The sequence below is a fragment of the Schistocerca serialis genome, unplaced genomic scaffold (genome assembly GCF_023864345.2).
Source record: "Schistocerca serialis cubense isolate TAMUIC-IGC-003099 unplaced genomic scaffold, iqSchSeri2.2 HiC_scaffold_16, whole genome shotgun sequence".
Classification (NCBI taxonomy): Eukaryota; Metazoa; Arthropoda; class Insecta; order Orthoptera; family Acrididae; genus Schistocerca; species Schistocerca serialis.
Window position 1 is genome coordinate 1 of NW_026047719.1, and position 9,316 is coordinate 9,316.

A 9,316-nucleotide genomic window follows, 5' to 3' on the forward strand; every position below is an offset into this window, starting at 1 on the left:
CATTCACTTTTTAAAGACTACTTCCTATGGCATTTCCCTCCAAGGAGTGCAATTCATTACCAGCCAGCACTCATTCATTGCACACAGCTGTGTAAGGGGTATCTACAATTGAGGGGCGGATATAAATGCAATTTTTTTTTTTTTTTTTTTTTTTGTTTTTTGTGTGTGTTGTAACCTCCCCGCAAATTTTAAACTAATGGACAATGTTATTTACGGACGCTAATGGACATTGCGCTAATTGTAACCTCGCCCACAATGAGAGGTATTGAAAATGGCAACAAAAATGTGAAATTCGCAATCTGACTCAAATATAAATTCTTCACAACATTTAAAGTCCGTTCAGCGACAGGAAACTTCAATTAAACCGAAATATCGGTCTTTGGCCCTGTGCAAAACAATCAGAATTTAAAGTCTTACCTCAGAATAAATGGATGTCACATTTCTGCTCTTGTTGTTGCGCAGCGCTTGGAGGAACTGCATTGCAAATAATAATATTCTCTTTTTTTTGTGATTTTAGTGACATTTTTCTTCAAAGAAGTGGAATGAAATGTGAAGTGCAACGAACTCTTTAGTTCAATAAAAAAATTAAATGTTTGAAAAATGCTTTTGAAATAGAAATTATTATTGGGGAACTTGTTGGAGAATAATTACAATAAATAAAATTCTTCATTATCTAATGATTATATTAATTGACAGTATACCTTATTCACCATCTTGACCAGTGTTGCCGACCGCCTACATCACACAACCGCACTCGGCTGCTACTACTGACCGACCGCTCTGCATGACGACTATTAGCGTACTGCACGCGACGACTACTGACAGAGTACAGCCCTCAACTAGACAGAGCTACAGACTCGCAACGACTGACTGACTGACTGACTGACTGAGAACCGCTCGCAACACTCGCGCGGTCCAGCGCAAACTCTCTGGTCACAGATGCTACAATGTCTCGCCATCGCTGCTATGTTACATTACATACGTGTTTCAGTGTCTTTTTCATTGGGGTAACGATCTTTGGCTCTTTTTATTCTGAATACAGGGCCAAAGGTCAACGCTGCTGCCCTTATACAATTTATCACGTTTCATTATGTCTGTTGCAATGTTACATACGGTTCATTCTTTCATTAATCTTATCGTTGGGTTTGTTTTGTAGGGACGTTAACATTCTTCTGGCACATTTTTATTATCATCGGACTCTCTGCTATTTGTGCAGGGAGGTTATACCTGGGTCCATTTCCATTTCCATTTACATTTTAATATTGATAGACGTTTTGTGTTCTTTTTTGTTTCTTGTTGTTTTTCCTTCTTTTTTTTTTGTTGTTTTTTTTTTTTTTTGTTGTTTTGTTTTTCCCGCTCTCACCACCACCGCCGCATCACGCCTTCCGTTTTCTTGGTTTCTTTTCTGTTCTTCAACTGCTTCAACATCACCGCGCCCCATTTCCACACCACAGCCATCAGCCTCCAAGACGGGCAGGCGCAGTGTGCCATTTCCGGCGCACAAGCACACCCGTACGGTACTCTCCTCGCCCCCACGCCACCAACAACACAGCGACCACGCGGCTTTCAGGCACGGCACGGCACCGGCGAAATGCGCCGCCCCCGCCCCTCCGCGCATATCCGTCCGTCTCGCCACGTTCACTGACAGCCGCGTCTGCGGCTACACCACGACAACCACAACACAACACCGCTCCCCTCCCTGGCAACTCATTGTTTTTTCTCCTCCTCTTTTGCACAAACCACAACGCCGAGCACAGGCGCAAGCCACCCACACCGCGCCCCTCCCCGTCCCGTCTTTGGCCGCCGCTCCTCGTTTGCCCCCTCCCATCTCCCGAAATGCCATGCCAGCAGCGTTACGCATGCCCCTCCCTGTCCACACAACACTACCGCCAAACGAACAGCCTTCCGGGCCACATGCAGGGCACGCCCACCTCCAAACACTGCCAATTCACGGACGCACGCACACACACACACACACACTCACTTTCTCGACACCTTTCTGTACGGAGGGTGCGTCATCTCGACCGTGACAGAGTGACGGCAACTATCGACGATCCATTTCCCCCACTGGTACAACATGTCCACCAACACCTACATACATCATTCAAGTACACAGACAATAGCATACACACAATGGGAGGGCACACGAACATGGACGGCACGGCACTGTCATACACTCTTCCTCAGAACCATATCAACAAACGTTACGTACATCCGGGAAAGCGAAAGCGAAAGCAAAAGCAAAAGCAAAAGCAAAAGCAAAGGCAAAAGCCCAATGCAGCCGTCAAAGGTAACGTTCACCACGGCAGACACTTGCAGCCGCGCCGCCGTTAAACGCATTTCAGTGCGGCTCCAATACGCCTCCGACGCGGGAACGTTCCGTTGCTCTACGAATGCGTTTCTCCCCTTTTTTCCCTTCCTCTCTCTTTTGCCCCCCCCCCTCTGTCCTTTCCTCCTTGCACTCTTGCTCATTCCTCACGTTCTGCCCAGACATTCGACCGATCAAAGTCAACCTTTCGTTACCGTTCTCAGCGCGACGGTGTACAACAGTATGACGGGTGTGCCCAAGACTTCGGTTCAGTTGCGTGACGCCGGTCTATCGCGCCGATCGACAGTTACTCAGGGGGCGACGGATCGGACCACGTCACCGACACACAAACACTTTCAAACAAACAATACATACATACCGGATGGACACAGACAAACACGTTGTACAGACATTCGCCAAACAAACGACCGCCGCCGCCGTCGTCGTCGTCTAGCGTCGCGCTTACTGTACTGCACTGGACACGCGTGCATCTTGAATGACGACATCGGTGTGCGTGCGTCGTACGCAATCAGTCAGACACGGCTATCAAAAATCAGAGTCGAATGGTACATCATCGTGCGTGTCGCCGTACACGTACAGTACAATACAACAACAATGCGTCTAATGGCACGTTCATTTCAACGTCACTCACACACCTCCACGCTGCAGTTGCGTCGCACCATTGTCAAACTCGGCGTACGGCAAAGGGAATAGTGGGCGGCAAAAACAACCAAACAAAAACATTTCACATTTCACCCTCGCCATGTATGATGTGCAAAAAAACAAACCCGCAAACGGCCGTCGTTACGGCGACACAAAAGTCGCCGATCGCACTGTCCCCCCTCGCAGACAGGTAACACACACACACACACCCCAACACCAATGGGTCAAAACCACTCCAACGAGGCGTGCCACCATTCCACGCCACGGCGACCAACCTCGTGGCCGTACCCCGCAACACGCTTTGACGCGCCCACAATCAAAATGCACACATACATCACAGCCGTCCACACAAACAACAACAACAATTCCGCCCTTCCCGCAAAAGGCAAGTTGGTGGCCCTGAAAAGGGCCGTTTTGCCGCTCTCGCAACGGAGGAGCCTTCTCCATCCTTCCATTCCAGAGCCACCTCCTTACTTGGAGCTCGTGTACTTTGTCACCGCCTTCGTGCCCTCGCTCACGGCGTGCTTGGCCAGCTCGCCAGGCAGCAACAGCCGCACAGCGGTCTGGATCTCGCGGGACGTGATGGTCGAGCGCTTGTTGTAGTGCGCCAGGCGAGAAGCCTCGGCCGCAATGCGCTCGAAAATGTCGTTCACGAAGCTGTTCATGATGCTCATCGCCTTCGACGAGATGCCCGTGTCAGGGTGCACCTGCTTCAGCACCTTGTAGATGTAGATGGCATAGCTCTCCTTCCTCTTGCGCTTCTTCTTCTTGTCGCCCTTCGAAATGTTCTTCTGCGCCTTGCCAGCCTTCTTGGCGGCCTTCCCGCTAGTCTTGGGCGGCATCTCGAACGAACGTACGGCAGCAGCAACACCAGTAGCAAGCGCTCCGCTCTAGTCAGCGTCTCCCCACACAGTGGCACCCGCCGCCAGCCGCCGCCGCACCTTTACCAGCTCGCCCTGTTGCGGCCGCCGACCAATGGGGCGCGCGCGCAACCGGCCGCCGCACCCGAGCCCATAAAGCACCCCCACCCCTGCTGCGCCGGCACGCACTCCGCTGCTCGACTCGCTGCCGCTCGCACCGGTCGTTTTCGTTTCCGTTTCGTGTGCACCGTCGCTAGCCCAATCGCCATGTCCGGACGCGGAAAGGGAGGCAAAGTCAAGGGCAAGTCAAAGTCCCGCTCAAGCAGGGCTGGGCTCCAGTTCCCGGTCGGCAGAATCCACCGCCTCCTGCGCAAGGGAAACTACGCAGAGCGCGTCGGCGCCGGGGCGCCCGTCTACCTCGCCGCCGTCATGGAGTACCTCGCGGCTGAGGTGCTCGAGCTGGCCGGAAACGCGGCCCGCGACAACAAGAAGACGCGCATCATCCCGCGCCACCTGCAGCTTGCCATCCGCAACGACGAGGAGCTCAACAAGCTCCTGTCGGGCGTCACCATCGCACAGGGTGGTGTCCTGCCCAACATCCAGGCCGTCCTGCTGCCAAAGAAGACCGAGAAGAAGGCCTAAAGGAGGCCAGGCAATCGCAGCGCCGCGTGCTCCCCTGCACGCAACGCGCTTTGCCGGCTCGGCTCGGCCCACAACAATCGGCCCTTTTCAGGGCCACCACACAAACCTACGTCCAAAGCAAAATTTCAGTCGTCCTCGCCGCACCTTGTTTTGTTTTTAACTTTGCACTTTCACAGCACAGCCGCCGCCGGCGCACGTCCGCCATCTTGTCGTCCACACAGCCCGTGTGGCCCAACACACACACACACACACATTTTGCACGGTCGCAGTCGCCTTCCAAACGACAACGGCAGCAATAATGACCATTGTTAAAGGGAGGCGTGTCGACACACCGCCCTCCACTCCCGCGCGCCGCAACGGCCGTCGACACGAACGAAACAGCTGATCCGGCCGCCTATGCCCACACGCCTAACACACAGAGCCAAACCACGCAAGCAAATAATCACCGCCTCTCGCACAACAACACACAGCCCGCCATCTCCATCGCGATCGATACAAAGACACACAATAACAAACACAAACGAAGCAGCTCCACTCTCACACACACACAGCCAGCCAGCCACATGACACGTTTCCTTTCCTTCTCCCCTCCCAGCCACATCACGTCGCTCAAACGGAAAGAAACAAACAACACAGCGCACACACGCAGCAACAACAACACAGACTCTTTCGCACTTTTCAACTTCCGAACAGTGTGGTGGCCCTGAAAAGGGCCGTTTTCTAGTCTCTCCCACCCACAAGCACGGCCGCGGGAAGGCCAGCGCCCGCTGCGACGCAGCCTAACCGCCGAAACCGTACAGGGTGCGCCCCTGCCTCTTCAGGGCGTACACCACGTCCATGGCCGTCACAGTCTTGCGCTTGGCGTGCTCAGTGTACGTCACCGCGTCGCGGATCACGTTCTCCAGGAACACCTTCAGCACCCCGCGGGTCTCCTCGTAGATCAGACCAGAGATGCGCTTCACGCCGCCCCTGCGAGCCAGGCGGCGGATGGCGGGCTTCGTGATGCCCTGGATGTTGTCGCGCAACACCTTGCGGTGCCGCTTGGCGCCACCCTTGCCGAGCCCCTTTCCTCCCTTGCCGCGGCCTGTCATCCTTCCTTCCTCGGGCAAAGCAAAACGTGCACAAACAGCAGCTGCAGCGGCTGGCGAGTCGGCTACGGTCTGCGCCCAGCGCGCCCGCCGCCCCCCTATATAGACTCTGGCCCGCCCTCCCCCCACCACGCGCAACCGAGGGCATATAAGCGCAGCACGGAGGCGCGCGGGCCCGTTGTCTAGGCAGCACCGGACGCCGCGCCGCACCTAACCTCCACGCACGCCGCTCCGCTACCGCTACCGCTATGGCCCGCACAAAGCAAACGGCCCGCAAGTCCACCGGCGGAAAGGCGCCGCGCAAACAGCTCGCCACCAAGGCGGCGAGGAAGAGCGCGCCCGCCACCGGAGGCGTCAAGAAGCCCCACCGCTACAGGCCGGGCACCGTCGCCCTGCGAGAAATCAGGCGCTACCAGAAGAGCACAGAGCTGCTCATCCGCAAGCTGCCATTCCAGCGCCTAGTGCGCGAGATCGCCCAGGACTTCAAGACCGACCTGCGCTTCCAGAGCTCCGCAGTCATGGCCCTGCAGGAGGCCAGCGAGGCCTACCTCGTCGGCCTCTTCGAAGACACCAACCTGTGCGCAATCCACGCCAAGCGCGTCACCATCATGCCCAAGGACATCCAGCTCGCGCGCCGCATCCGCGGCGAGCGCGCCTAAACCGCGCCGCGGCACCGCACCGCACAAACAAAAACGGCCCTTTTCAGGGCCACTAACATCTCTCCGTCGCGAGCAAACTTTGTCGGTCGCCTGCCTCTCGCCCCGCAACCCAAAAACAAAAACCACCACTTCCCGTCCGTCCGCCACACCCGCTCACTCTGCCTGCCTGCTAGCAGCGCGCAACAATCACACATCATCCCTCCCCGGCGCTCAAAGCGCACAATACCCAACGGCCGACGTCACACCGCACGGGTGGCTGGCCGGCCGCCGCTTTCGTTTCGAAAACAAAAAAAACCCGCACTCCAACTCCGACGGCCAACGGCCAGGCAGGCGCGCTCGCTCGCTCTACACGCCACCGAAATCCCCCGCCGACTCCTTCCACATCTCAACGTGCCCCCCGTTGCAAAACATAACACACACACACAAAGAAACAAAACAAAGACCAGACACGACTCGACAAGACAGACATCCGAGAAGAACGAACGCAGGCAAGCCAACCAACGTATTCAAACAAAACAACGTGACAGAAAACCACAACCGTCGGCCGCCGCCACAAACACGGCGACAATCAACCACGACAACAACAACAACAACAACAACACCGCTTACCGCTACCGCCGCCCACACCCGCCACCGACCCCCGCAATCCAACCACCACGGCACGCAAACAGCATCCCCACGGGCATACAGAAACGCCAGACAGACAGACACCCACACCAGACGCTACACGACAATCAAAACCTTCCCCGACGTGCTTTGATGGCCCTGAGAAGGGCCGTTTTGGGCCGCGCGTCTCTTGCGCGCCACTAGACGACGACGGGGGGTGGGGACGACGGAGTCAAGCGCCAAACCCTTCCTTTCTCCCATCTCTTTCTCCTCTACTCTACTTCTTCTTCTTGGGCGAAGCCTTCGCCTTAGACGGCGTCGTCGCCTTCTTCGGGCGCGGCGCCTTCGGCTTCTTCGTCGGAACCTTGGCGGCCTTCTTCGCCTTCGACGGCGACTTGGCCTTGGCCGGCTTGGCCGCAGCCGCCTTCTTCGCACCCGCGGGAGCGGCCGACGCCGCAGACGCCTTCTTGGCGGCGCCCGCCTTCCGACCGGTCGCCGCCTTCACGCCACCAGCCTTCTTTGCGCCGGCCGCACGGGCGCCCTTCTTCTCCTTGCTGGCCGGAGCGGCGCGCTTCTTCTTGGCACCGCCAGCACGAGCCTTGCCGCCCTCGGCCGCCCCCCCGCCGCCGGCGCCGGCAAGCTTGAACGAGCCGGACGCGCCCTTCCCCTTCGTCTGCACCAGCTCGCCCGCCACGACGGCCGACTTGAGGTACTTCTTGATAAACGGCGCCAGCTTCTCCGCGTCCAGCTTGTAGTGCGCGGCTATGTACTTCTTGATCGCCTGCAGCGACGACCCGCCGCGCTCCTTCAGACTCTTGATGGCGGCCGTCACCATCTCAGAGGTGCGCGGGTGCGCAGGCTTGGCGCGCGGCTTCTTCGCAGACGACGCAGACTTGGCCTTCTTCGTAGTGCCGGTGGCGGCGGGTGCCGCAGCAGTCTCGTTCGTAGCCGCCTGATCTGCCATTTCGACGACGCGCGTAACACACAGCGAGAGCGAGAGCGAGCGGGACGGCAGGCAGGCACGCAAGCACAGCACAGCAGCAGAGCAGAGAATCATTTTTTTTTTTTTTTTTTTTTTTTTTTTTTTTTTTTTTTTTTTTTTTTTACCTGTGTGGTGTCGTTGCCGAAGTGCTACCGCCTTTGGCGGCTGGACTTCCAAGGGTGAGAGGTAGGTTTGTACATCTTTATTGTTATCTTTTGTAGGACTTTGGGCTCACAGGGGTCCTTTTTGCCCTACATACCTTTGCTTCACTTTTCATTGTGTTGTGAGGGCCCTGGGGACCTTGACTTTATGCCATGGTTCAGGTTGGGTGGTTGCGATTCCTTCGAGTTGTCTCGTTGATACCCTTAAGTCGTCTATTTTGTTGATGAGACGCTGGACGTGTAGTTGGATTACTTGATCTATTGTTGAGACTTGCAGTTCATCATGTAAAGATATAATTCGGGACCACCTGGGCGCTTTGAGAATGATTCTTAGACACCGGTTTTGTAGTCGTTGTAGTTTGCGGATGTTGGTGGTGGATGTGATTCCCCACGTAGCGCAGCCATATAGCATCATCGGGAGTATTGTTGCGCGGTAGATGCGTAGCTTCGTAGCTACGTTTAGGTCAGTGCTTGCTAAGAAGGGGTATAGTCCATGGATGGCGCGAATGATTTTGAGGCTTTTGTCGTTGATGTGGGCTGAGAATGTGAGTTTATGGTCCAGGGTGACCCCTAAATATTTCGTCGTGGTGGACCATTCGATGGCGTGGTCATTGATCTGGAGGCGGCGGTGAAGAATCGGTCTCCGTCGAGTGAAAAGTATGGCCTTTGTCTTGAGTGCGTTGATAGTGATTTTATTATCAGTTGCCCACAAAAGGACTATATCGATCTGGTGTTGTAAGCGGGTGATGGCTGTATCTAATGAACGGCTGCTGGTAAGGAGAGCCGTATCATCGGCGAACTGTGCTAGCATGATGTTCGGCAGTTTGGGCATGTCATTTACGTAGATGGTGAACAGGATGGGAGAGAGTACCGATCCTTGCGGTATACCGTCGGAGAGATGTTTGGTGTCTGAGTGTTGGTCGGCCTGTTGGACGTAAAAACGGCGGTCGGTCAGGAAGCTGTCGATAATCTTGATGTAACAGTTGGGGATGTCGGTGGTGTTCCGGAGTTTACTTATGAGCTTCTCTCGCCACACCTTGTCAAATGCTTGTTGAACATCCAGGAAAATGGCTGCTGTGTAGTGGTTTAGATTAATTTGGTTTGTGAGGTGTTCCGAGATCCGGAGCAGCTGGATTTCGGCGGAGAGTTTGGGTTGAAAGGCAAATTGGTCTGGTCGAATGACGTCATTTTCCAAGAGGGGCGGCTTGATGCGGGCCAAGATGACACGTTCAAACGTAATCACAAGGCCCAGCCAGTGTCGCGGGCGGGCGCGGACGGCCGAGAGAGCGGCCGCCACTCTGCGCGCCGCCGCGCCGCGCCTCCCGCGCTTGCTACCGCCCAACGTCC